Below are 13305 nucleotides of genomic sequence, written 5' to 3'. Positions count from 1 at the left end.
AAGCAAATTATCCAGCTTGGCAGCTGAGATCCTGCTATAAAAAATACAATCCCCACTGAATAGCCCCTTTCTGTGACAACTCTAGCCTCACACTTGGTTGAGGTGAGCAGGGTGTATTCAGGTTAACGGTAAACTGGAATCTGGGTTCTCAATAAAGAGCTCATACATGACTGTCCAGGGCACAGAAACTGGGAGGGTTCGTAAGCCATAGAAACTGTGCAAACGCCAAAACAAGACCCAAGACCAATTGAATTGTTGTTGGTCTGACATCCCCAAGGCATTTTTAAACCTGTACCCTGATACCGTGATAATGATTTTTTTTTAATGACGTTAGTAACTCTACAAGTTCTCCTTGAAATCATAGTGAAAGGGAGTTTCTTTCCAACCTCAATAGGAGGGTTGTGCAGCATTTTAAAGCCAAAGAGGGAACAGGGACAAATCGAAAGGTTGCAAACTTAGTAATGACTGTCTAAGATACACACCAAGCAAAACAAATGAGCAGACGGAGCTTTCCAAAGGGCAAAGAGTCAGTGTAATTTGTTTTCTTCTAAGAAAACACCCTCATTGAACTGGATGACAACTGCAGTGTGGAAACTGCAGGGGACCTTTCCAGCCCTATGACCAAAATGCAAGGCCTGGAACACCCACATGCCTGTTCTACCTTCAGATAGGGGGCATTCTCCTAAGGCAGAAAATCAACCTTTCATCCTGGAGACTTTCTAATCCTGGACAGTCAACAAAGATCTCTGGAAGCAAAATACTAGTGGAGTTGTGCCAGCCTCAGCAGGGATTTGCCCACACGGACAGCAGCCAAGACTGTCCCAGAGGGGCCTGCAGGCTTGTTCATGAGCAGATTAGGGGCATCCCTCAGAGGACCCCCTAAATACTTGGTCCCACAGTATGCCAGTGAAGACAAGCCAACATCACTGAGTAGTTATTGTCCATGTAACTTCGTTTTCATGGACAGACAGGCTGAAAGGCCTAGGGAAATTTTGGTGACAATAGTAAAACCAATCATTGATCTCAGTTATGAAGTCCCAATGTGCCATGAACTGAACTAGCAACTGTATACACTTTGTCATTGAATACACACAAAATTCATGTTGTTGAATAAATACGTATTTCAAAACCATCCTTCTTCCATACTTCTTTTGGGACAGACTGGTCTTGAAAGACAATCAAACATAATGAGAAGTCAGCCATGTGCCAAACATATTTTCGTAATTCATTACAGCCTCAATTACTATTCAATTTTCCAATGAGAACAGTGAGACACAAAGAGATTAAGGAGTTGCCCGAGGTCACAGGGCAGGTAGGACGGAGAGCTGGGCCATGAACCTAGGTCTCCTGACTCCAGATTCAGTGCTGTCTTCAGTACAGAATAGCCACTTTGCCCTGTCTGCTTTTTCCTCCCTGGTTGCATCAGCCACGTTGCTCTCAGCCCTGTTTCCCTCTTCCCCCAGCTTCCATCTTTCCAGTCACATAATAGAGAACCATCTTTTCAGCTTCACACATTTTGTGCCTATATTTTCACTCTGTTTTTCACCCTACAACATGGAATCCCAGGTCCATGGGATTCCAGTGGCAGACTGGAAAGTTACTTAGAGGTTGTCAGTTGCCTTTTGCCCTCCGTGTCCGTTGTCTTATTTCCCTGATCATTACATAAGGGTTGCTCACCAGCTCAAGAGTTACTCCAGGCTCTGAAAATGGTTTCATACAGAACAAGGGGCAGAGACTGTGCATGCTCTGGGTAGCTGAAGGGTGAAAAGAAAGAGCAGGAGTCCTTAATGTGGAAACGTCACTTTTAATTTTTTAAAAAAGTCATTTCATTAATGAATTGCTTTGAATTTCAAGGGACTCTGAATATTTTTAAAAACTAAGCACTTTGGCCAGGCACGGTGGCTCAAGCCTGTAATCCCAGCACTTTGGGAGGCCGAGGCGGGTGGATCACGAGGTCAGGAGATCGAGACCATCCTGGCTAACACGGTGAAACCTCGTCTCTACTAAAATATACAAAAACTTAGCCGGGCGTTGTGGCGGGCGCCTGTAGTCCCAGCTACTCGGGAGGCTGAGGCAGGAGAATGGCGTGAACCCAGGGGGCGGAGCTTGCAGTGAGCCGAGATCGCGCCATTGCACTCCAGCCTGGGGGACAGAGCAAGACTCCGTCTCAAAAAAAAAAAAAAAAACTAAGCATTTTAGAAACAAGTTGATCTGAGAAATTTTTCTTGACCAAACTGTAGTTCTATCTCAGGAGAGTTTCCTTGGGTGCAAGCCAGTGCAGGACTATCAGGCACCATCCAATCCAGACTCCACGGTAAAAAGCTTTCCCATATCCAGTTCCTTCCACAGAGCACAGTCGGGTGGCAGCTCTAGGGAAATGGCTGTGGCCTGGTACCCTGGCAACCTTGCATGCCTCCACGTAGGCCACGTGGACCAGGCTCCACTGCAGTGTGACCTGAGTCTTGTTGGAATACTGTGATATCATCCCAGGAACATGGCGAGACATGTAGTTTGTGGGGAGCTGTCCCAAGGCCACTGTCATCCATCTTTCTCTCTATCTTGTAGGAGGTTTCTCCAAAGCACTTTCTTTTTAGCTTTCCTGGTTTCAGTGAAGGCCAGGACTTTATACCTCGCTCCTCTTTAGAGTACAGCAGCAGGCTTTTTTTTTTTTTTTTTTTTTTTTTTTTTTTTTTTTTTTTGAGACTGAGTCTTGCTCTGTTGCCCAGGCTAGAGGCTAGAGTGCAGTGGCGCGATCTCGGCTCACTGCAACCTCTGCCTCCCGGAGTTCAGCAATTCTCCTGCCTCAGCCTCCTGAGTAGCTGGGAGTACAGGCACATGCCGCCATGCCCCGCTGATTTTTTGTATTTTAGTAGAGACATGGTTTCACTGTGTTGCCCAGGCTGGTCTTGAACTCCTGAGCTCAGGCAGTCGGCCCACCTCGGCCTTCCCAAGTGCTAGGATTACAGGCGTGAGCCACCGCACCCACCCCAGCTGCAGGCTTTACAATGTGTTAATTGATCACGCCACTGCACTCCAGCCTGAGTCACAGAGCAAGACCCTGTCTCAAAAAAAAAAAAAAAAAATCATTCATTGCCCTCTAGAATTGGTACCCCACCACACATGACGTCCATCACCTGGCTCCTTGTTTTAGTGCTGTCCTGTGGGACGAGGGAGCTAGCATCATGCTGATCTTGCTTTTGCTGACTACATAAGTGATACACTGTCTGAATCCATTTGGGTCTATCGTGTCTTTACCTGCCAAACCTGTGGCAGCGTGGCAAGCCCACTGCAGCAGTAATCACTGTTTATTAGGGGCTGCTTGACAGCAGCTGTTTCCTGAGATGCCCTAGGAAGATGCCCTCCATACCACATTGTCTCCCAGGAGGCTTCTGAACACCCCTCCCCCTGCACATCCATCACAATGCTGAATCCTATCCCAGCTGCAGATCATCTGCCAGTGACTGGGGAACTGTTTCTCACTAAGAAGCAAAGAGCAGGATGAAGAATTCTTCCTTCAGATCCATGAATGTTTGCAATTACACTGCCTTCACCACACTCGGGATCGTTCCCTAAAAGCCCATGGGCTGGGATAATATGCAGGTTTTGCCTTGGCGGGTCGATATATCATGATTGCCTGAAGAACCATAAGAAGAAAGATTCTGAATCTTTAAGGTTCTATTAAAGAAAGACATGCTAAAATCAATTATCCATGTCTGTCATGGGAGACTAATAGGGCAGGGTCCATTCTCATAGTTGGCATTTACCCAACTTTTTTTTTTTTGAGACAGGGTCTCGCTCTGTTGCCCCGGCTGGAGTGCAATGGCACAATCATGGCTCACTGCAGCCTTGACCTCCTGGGCTCAGGTGATCCTCCCACCTCAGCCTAGCAAGTGGCTGGGTGGGACAACAGTCATGTGCCATCATGCCAAGCTTTTTTTTTTTTTAACTTTTTTGTAGAGACATGGTCTCACTTTGTTGCCTAAGCTGGTCTTGAACTACTGGGCTCAAGTGATCCTCCCACCTCAGCCTCCCAAAGTGCTGGGATTACAGGCATGAGCCACCATACCTGGCTGATTTACTCATTTTTTTTTTTTTTTTTTTTTTTTTTTTGAGACAGCGTCTCACTCTGCCACGCAGGCTGGAATGCAGGGGCATGATCTTGGCTCACTTCAACCTCCGCCTCCCGGGTTCAAGCGATTCTCCTGCCTCAGCCTCCTGAGTGGCTGGGACTACAGGTGCGTGCCACCACACCTGGCTAATATTTTGTATTTTTTAATTGAGATGAGGGTTCACTGTGATAGCCAGAATGGTCTCGATCTCCTGACCTCGTGATCCGCCTGCCTTAGCCTCCCAAAGTGCTGGAATTACAGGTGTGAGCCACCAAGCCCGGGCTGATTTACTCATCTTTAAGGTTAAAGGAGCAAACAGCATCTTAAAGAAGCACATTTGGAGAATTAAAAGGGAGCTTTCTTTGCTTTTCTTCCTGAATGTGGCATTGCCTATAAATTCTCTTGAACAGATCTCTTTATTTACTGGAAAAAATTAGGAATGGAGAAAATTAGGTTTCCTTTAGTTTGATTCTTTTCTAAGGAGGTTTCTAAATAAGTCACCTGGAAACATTCAGGTTATGTATGGTTCTAAACCAAGAGGTCTTTGTAATGTGTTGCATTTGGTTACCAAGTCGAGAATTCTTCAGAGTAAAGTTTCTCACTTCAGGCTGGACACTGTTAACAACTGCCTGAGGTTTGCAGAGGGTTGGGATGGGAGAAAGGGAATTGAGTGGGTTTCTTCCTAAGGAGGTTTTCTGTGCCTGGCACCATCTTGGCTGCCTTTGCATCTGTTATCCCAATTAACTCCCACAGTGACACTTCTGGCACCATTTTATTATTTTTTTAATTGACACATAATAATTATACACATTTATGAGGTATAGTGTGATGTTTCAGTACGTGTGTATAATGCATAATGATCAAATCATCTTCTCAAATGTTTATCATTTCTTTATGTTGAGAACATTCAAAATCCACCCTTCTAGCTATTTGAAAATATGTAATAAACTATCGTTAATTATAATAAACCTATAGCTGGCTGGGAGTGGTTCATGTCCGTAATCCCAGCACTTTGGGAGGCCAAGGCGGGTGGATCACGAGGTCAGGAGATCGAGACCATCCTAGCTAACACGGTGAAACCCCATCTCTACTAAAAATACAAAAAACATTAGCCTGGCGTGGTGGTGGGTGCCTGTAGTCCCAGCTACTCGGGAGGCTGAGGCAGGAGAATGGCGTGAACCCGGGAGGCGGAGCTTGCAGTGAGCCGAGATTGCGCCACTGCACTCCAGCCTGGGCGACGGAGCGAGACTCTGTCTCAAAAAAACGAAAACAAACAAACAAAAACCCCTATATCTAGCATACTTTTGTATCCAGTAGCCAATCTCTGGCTGTTCCCTATTGCCCCTGCTCCTTCTTTTCCTCTAGTGACCGCTATTCTATGCTCTGCTTTTTTGAGATTAACTTTTTTTAGCTTCCACATATGAATGAGAACATGCAGTATTTACCTTTCGGTGCCTGGCTTATTTCATTTACTATACTGTCCTTCAAGCTCATCCACGTTGCCGCAAATGACAAGATTTCATTCTTTTCTATGGCTGAATAGTACTCCATTGCATATATGTACCACATTTTCTTTATCCATTCATTTGTTGATGGACACTTAGTTTGATTCCATATCTTGGCCACCGTACACAGTGCTGCAATAAACATAGGAGTGCAGATATCTCTTTGATATACTGATTTTTTTTGTTTTAAATATATAATTAATAGCAGAATTCCAGGCATGATTTCATAAAGGATAAAGCTGAGACTTAGAGAAGTTAAATAACTTGTCCCAGGGCCACACCTCTGTTTTTGTTTGTTTTTGTTTTTTTAAAGTTTATCTTGGATTCAGAAACACATCTGTTAAATGTCAGGTTCCAAACCAAGTCTGTCTCTGAAAAATTATTTAAGTAAATACAACAAAATCGTACACTGACATTTTGAAGCAAAAGTAACACCAATTTTTTAAGGTTTGCTCCTCATAGAAGAAAACACCTGACACTAATGAGCTAAAAGTCATGGAACAAAATCAGGTGAAGTTAAGAAGACAGCTCAAATTTATAAATTCAGAATAACAGAGTGAAAATGAAAGAAGGATGTCTAAAATGTGAAGTCAGGAATACAGAATTAATTAAAGAAATACTGTTTTAGAACTTTCAAAACAGTATTTATAGAAACTTCTCAAATGACTTGATTAGAGTAACTTTCTTGGAAGAGGCAAGAAATCTTGTACTCTTTTCTCACTGAAGAACCACATTAGATGTTACTTGTTTTTGGAAACAACACCATCAGCTTGTAGGAATTAGGCATTTCTCATTAACCAGACTTCTTTTAAAAATTTTCCTGGGTGAAATGCAGCATTATAAGTCCACTGCTTGACCTATTCTGACAGGAGCTCGTCTGGAGAGCCTGCAGAACAGACTTCAAGAGCGTGTCTCTAAGCAGTAGAAAGCCTTCTTAAAAATCAGACAAGTGACTGCTACACAATCTGATGTATCAGAAAGGAGAGAGCCTATAACAAATACCAGGAATAACTTATTGATAAGTTCCATTTACAGAAATGGGAGGTGGTGACTGAGGTCAAGCTGACAATAACTTGTATTTCTCCACATTCCTAGCACCTAGCAGCCTGAGTATGGGACATTCACTCTCACTTTTATCTGAACCACATATATTCATGAAAATACTCATACTCTGTGTCTAGATTATACTATCCTCTTCTGTATCTGTTAAGATAAGCATGCAGTTTTTCTACTGCAGTCTGTTGATGTGGTGAATAACATTGATTTTCAAATGTTGAAACACCCTTACAAGGATAAACTCCACTTAGTCATGCTGTATTATCCTTTTTATATATTGTTTGATTTGATTTGCTAAATTTTGTTAAACATTTTTATATCTACGTTCATGAGGGATATTGACCTATGGTTGTCTTGCAATGACTTTTTCTTGTTTTGGTAAGATGGTAATAAAGGTGGGCCGCATAGAATAAGTTGGGGAATGTTCCCCCTTCAATTTTAAAGAGGAGTTTGTATAGAATTACTACTAGTCATTCTTTGGTAGAATTCCTCAATGAACTATCTGGGTCTGGAGTTTTCTTCACAGGAAGGTTTTAAACAAACAGTTCTATTTCTTTAATAGCTATAGGGCTATTCAGATTATCTATTTCTTCTTTAGTGAGCTTTGTCTTTTAAGGATGTTTCCATTTCATCTAAGTTGAATTTATTGGCATTAAGTTGTTTATAAGATTTTCTATAAACTTTTTAATGTCTCTAAAATATGTAATGATGTTCCCTTTCTCATTCCTGATTCATTGATTTGTGTATTTTCTGATTTTGCTCCTGATAGGTCTGGCTATACGTCTATAAATTTTATTTATCTTCTCAAAAAAAAACAGCTTATATTTCCATTGATTTGTTCTTTTGTTTTCCTATTTTATAATTTAGTGACTTCTGTTCTTTATCATTCTCTTTGTCCTGTTTACTTTGTGTTTATTTTATTTTTACCTTTCTTTTTATAATTTCTTAAGGTGGAAACTGAGGTCATTGAATTGAGAGAAGTTTAGAATTTAGAGTCATACGGGAGTTTAGAGTTAGAAATTTCTCTTAAGCATTGCTTTAGCTGCATCTTGCAAATTTTGGCATGTTGTGCTTTCGTTTTTGTTCAGTTCAAAATACTTTTAAATTTCTCTTTTGATTTTTATTTGACCCTTAGTTTGTTTAGAAGTAGGTTAGCTTTAAATATTTGGGAATTTTCCAGATAACTTTCTTTTATTGACTTCTAATTTAGTTTCACTGTGGTCAGAGAACATACCTTTTATAATTTAAATGGTTTTTAAATTATTAAGGCTTTTTTATAGACTAAAATATGATCTATCGCAGTAATTGTTCTTGGCACTGGGGAGAAATGTGTATTCTGCTGTTGTTGCATGGAGTAGTCTATATATATCAATTAGGTCAAGTCGGTTGGTAGTGTTGATTCAAGTTTTCTACATCCTGACTGATTTCCTGTCTACTTATTCTATAAATTATTGAGAGAGGGATGTTGAAGTCGCCAGCTGTAATTATGAGTTTATTTCTCTCTTCAATTCTGTCAGTTTTTGCTACATGAATTTGAAGTCTCTGTTATTAGACACATAAAATTTTGGGATTGTTATGTTCTCTTGATGAATTGACCTCTATTTTGAAATAAATATTTTTATCCTTGGTAGTATTCTTTTCTCTAAAATTTATTTTGTGTGATATTAATACAGCCACTGAAGCTTTATTTTTTATTTTTTGAGACAGAGTCTTGCCCTGTCGCCCAGGCTGTAGTGCAGTGGTGCAATCTCGACTCACTGGAACCTCCAACTCCCAGGTTCAAGCGATTATCCTGCCTCAGCCTCCTGAGTAGCTAGGATTACAGGTGTGCACCACCATGCCTGGCTAATTTGTGTATTTTTAGCAGCCCAGCCAATAAGCAACCACTTTAAAAAAGTATAGGTGGCCAGGAGCGGTGGCTCATACCTGTAATCCCACCACTTTGGGAGGCCAAAGTGGGTGGATCACAAGGTCAGGAGTTCGAGACTAGCCTTGCCAACATGGTGAAACCCCATCTCTACTAAAAATACAAAAATTAGCTGGGCATGTTGGCATGTGCCTGTAATTCCAACCACTTGGGAGGCTGAGGCATGAGAATCGCTTGAACCTGGGAGGCAGAGGTTGCAGTGACCCTAGATTGTGCTACTGCACTCTAGTCTGGACAACAGAGTGAGACTTCATCTCAAAAAAAATTAAAAAAATAATAAAAATAATAACATGGTTACTCATGTTTAAGCATATACATCTATAACTTGTGGCCGGGCACGGTGACTCACGCCTGTAATCCCAGCACTTTGGGAGGCCAAGGTGGGTGGATCATGAGGTCAGGAAATTGAAACCATCCTGGCTAACACAGTGAAACCCCGTCTCTACTAATAATACAAAAAAAAATTTAGCCAGGTGTGATGGCGAGGGCCTGCAGTCCCAGGTACTAGGGAGGCTGAGGCGGGAGAACGGTGTGAACCCGGAGGCGGAGCTTGCAGTGAGCCAAGATGGCGCCACTGCACTCCATCCTGGGCAACAGAGCGAGACTCCATCTCAAAGAAAAAAAAAAAAAAAAGAGTAACATCTATAACTTGTTATAGTCTACATGTAGTATAAGATCTTCACAACAGTATACTTCCCATTTCTCCTCTGTCCAGCCTTTATGTTGTTGTCATATATTTTATTTCTACATTTTGTAAACTTCTATACATTTTTATTAGTTTTGCCTTAAAGAGTCAATTATCCTTTAAAGTGATTTTAAGAGTAAGAAAAATTAATTTTTATTTATCCAAATATTTACCATTCCCACAGCTCTTCATCTCTTTATGGAGATCCAGATTTCTATCTGGTATAACTTTTCTTCTGCCTGAAGGACTTCCTTTAAAATATCTATAGTGATGAATATTTTCAGTTCTTGTATTTCTGAAAAGCTCTTTATTTTGCCCTTGTTTCCACAGGATATTTTTACTGGGTATAGAATTTTAAGTTGATAGTTTTGTTTTTTCTATTCAGTACTTTAAAGATGTGCCTCCACTGTCTTCTGGTTTGCATTGCTTCTGAGGAGAAGCCTGACATGATTTGTATCTTTTTTCTTCTGTACATGTTTCTTTTCCTTTGTTTTTAAATTTTTCTCTTATTCACTAGCTTCAAGCAATTTGATTATTATGATGTGTTTTTATGTAATTTTTTCTTTCTTCCTTTTTTTCTTTTGTTTGGGGTTCACTGAATATCTTGGATCTGTAAATTTATAGTTTTTGTGATATTTGGGAAATTTTTAACCATTATGCCTCATGTTATATGAGATTTTCCTCTGCAGCTGGTGGAAACATTAACTATTCTCAGCCCTATGCAACATAAGGAGACTGTTCTTCCTGCACCTTTTGGGTAACTCTTTCCCCAGCCTCTGATAGGTTCCTCACATCCTGTACTTATCAGTACTCAGCTGAAGACAGGGGAGAGTCCAGTTCAGATCTCCAGAACTCTCTTGTGGTATTCTTCCCTGCAAACACTAGTTATTTTGGCCTTTGCAAACTCCCAACTCTGTATTCTCAACTCACAGAAACCTCTATAGTCTGCCTGGGTTGTCCCCTCCCGCACTGAGTCATGAACACTCTCTCTGAGCAGTAGACTGGGAAATTAGTTTCCTCTCTCACGGGGGCTATTGTCTTGTGCTACCTGTTTTTCAGTGCCTGAAACCTGCTTCTATTGTTCTGTTTTCTCTCTTTTATGAAAAATTGTTTAAGAGAGGAAGATCATTCTAGTCCTTGCTACTGCATATTGCTCAGAAACAGAATTTGGTCTTTAAGAGCAAAAGAATTCCACTTTTCATATAAGATGTGGGAGTTTTTATATTGGTTAGCCCAAAGAAGCTTATTTTTATGACTTTTTTTTTTTTTTTGAGATGGAGTTTTGCTCTTGTTGCCCAGGCTGGAGTGCAATGGTGCGATCTCGGCTCACGGCAACCTCTGCCTCCTGTGTTCAAGCGATTCTCCTCCCTTAGCCTCCCGTATAGCTGGATTACAGGCATATGGCACAAAGCCCAGCTAATTTTTGTATTTTTAGTAGAGACGGGGTTTTGCCATGTTGGTCAGGCTGGTCTCGAGCTCCTGACCTCAAGTGATCCGCCCGCCTTGGCCTCCCAAAGTGCTGGGATTACATGCGTCAGCCGCTGCGCACGGCCATGACATTTCTTAAGTATTTTCAACATCTTCAGGAAGGTGACCCATCCTCTTCTAAGGTGTGAAAGATAATCCACTTGGAGGAGAAAGATTACAGGAAGAATCATCTGAAGTAAAATTTAAACACAACCTTAGGGACTACTCAGGGCTATAAGTAGGAAGGTAGAGTTCTTCAGAATTTGCATAACAGGAAGTCTATTAACCAGAGCTTGATGTTTGATCATTCTTCAAATAGTAGTGAGTGAATTCCAAGCCGAAAATTGACAAGATTAGAATGATTGTGATATACCATGAAGGAAGCAGATGTCGCATTTGGAAGGTGACTTGAGCCACTGTTTTTTATTTTATTATTATTTTTTCCTTAAATTTTTTTTATTTCAATAGATTTTTGGGGAACAGGTGGTGTTTGGTTACATGAACAAGTTCTTTAGTGGTGATTTCTGAGATTTTGGTTCACCCATCACCAGAGCAGTATACGCTGTACCCAATGTGTAGTCTTTTATCCCTCACTCCCCTCCCACCCTTTCTGCTGAGTCACCAAAGTCCCCAAAAGTCCATTGTATCATTCTTATGCCTTTGTGTCCTCATAGCTTAGCTCCCACTTATGAGCGAGAACGTACGATGTTTGGTTTTCCATTCTAAGTGAAATGAGTTACTTCACTTAGAAAATGATCTCTAATTCCATCCAGCCTCCTGGCAATGCCGTTATTTCATTCCTTTTTATGGCGAGTAGTGTTCCATGGTATATATATACACCATATATATTTTTTAAATTTCACTTTAAGTTCCAAGATACATGTGCACAATGTGCAGGTTTGTTACATAGGTATAGGTATACATGAGCCTTGGTGGTTTGCCGCACCCATCAACCTGTCATCTAGGTTTTAAGCCCTGCATGAATTAGGTATTTGTCCTAATGCTATCCTTCCCCTTCCCCCAACCCCAACAGGCCCCAGCATGCGTTGTACCCCTCCCTGTGTCCATGTGTTCTCATTGTTCAACTCCCACTTATGAGTGAGAACATGCAGTGTTTGGTTTTCTGTCCCACGTTAGTTTGCTGAGAATGATGGCTTCCAGCTTCATCCATGTCCATGCAAAGGACATGAGCTCATTCTTTTTTATGGCTGCATAATATTCCATGGTGTATATGTGCTACTTTTTCTTTAATCTATCATTGATGGGCATTTGGGTTGGTTCCAAGTCCTTGCTATTGTAAATAGTGCTGCAATAAACCTATGTGTGCATGTGTCTTTATAGTAGAATGACTTATAATCCTTTGGGTATATATCCAGTAACGGGATTGCTGGGTCAAACTGTATTTCTTTCTGGTTCTAGATCCTTGAGGAATTGCCACACTGTCTTCCACAATGATTGAACCAGTTTACACTCCCACCAACAGTGTAAAGCGTTCCTATTTCTCCATATCCTTTCCAGCATCTATTGTTTCCTGACTTTTTAATAATCGCCATTCTGACTGGAGCAAGATGGTATCTCATTGTGGTTTTGATTTGCTTTTCTCTAATGACCAGTGATGATCTTTTTTTATGTTTGTTGGCTGCATAAATGTCTTCTTTTGAGAAGTGTCTGTTCATATCCTTTGCCCACTTTTTGATGGGGTTTTTTTTTCTTGTAAATTTGTTTAAGTTGATTGTAGATTCTAGATACTAGACCTTCGTCAGATGGACAGATTGCAAAATTTTTCTTCCATTCTGTAGGTGAAGCACTGTTTTCAACAGTCAGGATATTAGGACTTGGTCTACAAACTACATTTATTACTTTTTATAATCAAGGTGGGGGAGATATTAAAAGATAAACTTAGGTGCGTCAAAATTTTTTATTTGAGCATTCAGCAATTCAAAAATCAGGCAGCACCGGATTGCAAGCAGTTCAGCACTCCACTGAGGAGGTAAAAAGGTATAAGGTGTTTGTGATGGTTAATATTGAGTGTCTACTTGATTGGATTAAGGATGCAATATTGATCCTGGGTGTGTCTGAGAGGGTGTTGCCAAAGGAGATTAACATTTGAGTCAGTGGGCAGGAGAAGGCAGCCCCACCCTTAATCAGGTGGGCACCATCTAATCAGCCACCAGCGAATATAAAGCAGGCAGAAAAACGTGAAGTGACAAAATGGGCCTAGCCTCTCAGCCTACATCTTTCAACCATGCTGAATGCTTCCTGCCCTCAAATATCGGACTCCAAGTTTTGGAACTTGGACTGGCTTTCCTTGCTCCTGAGCTGGCAGATGGCCTATTGTGAGACCTTGTGAACATGTGAGTTAATACTTAATAAATTCCCATATATATACATATATAAAATATATATATAATATATATACACATATATACACACACACATATATATATCTTACTAGTTCTGTCCCTCTAAAAGAATCGTGACTAATACAGTATTCAAGGAAGCAAGATGAAGAAAATAACTGTTTGGTTAAAGTGGATAGTCCCTAATTAGAGGTTA

Source organism: Symphalangus syndactylus, chromosome 14, assembly GCF_028878055.3.
Source record: "Symphalangus syndactylus isolate Jambi chromosome 14, NHGRI_mSymSyn1-v2.1_pri, whole genome shotgun sequence".
NCBI classification, from domain to species: Eukaryota; Metazoa; Chordata; class Mammalia; order Primates; family Hylobatidae; genus Symphalangus; species Symphalangus syndactylus.
Note: the sequence above shows the minus strand (reverse complement) of the source record.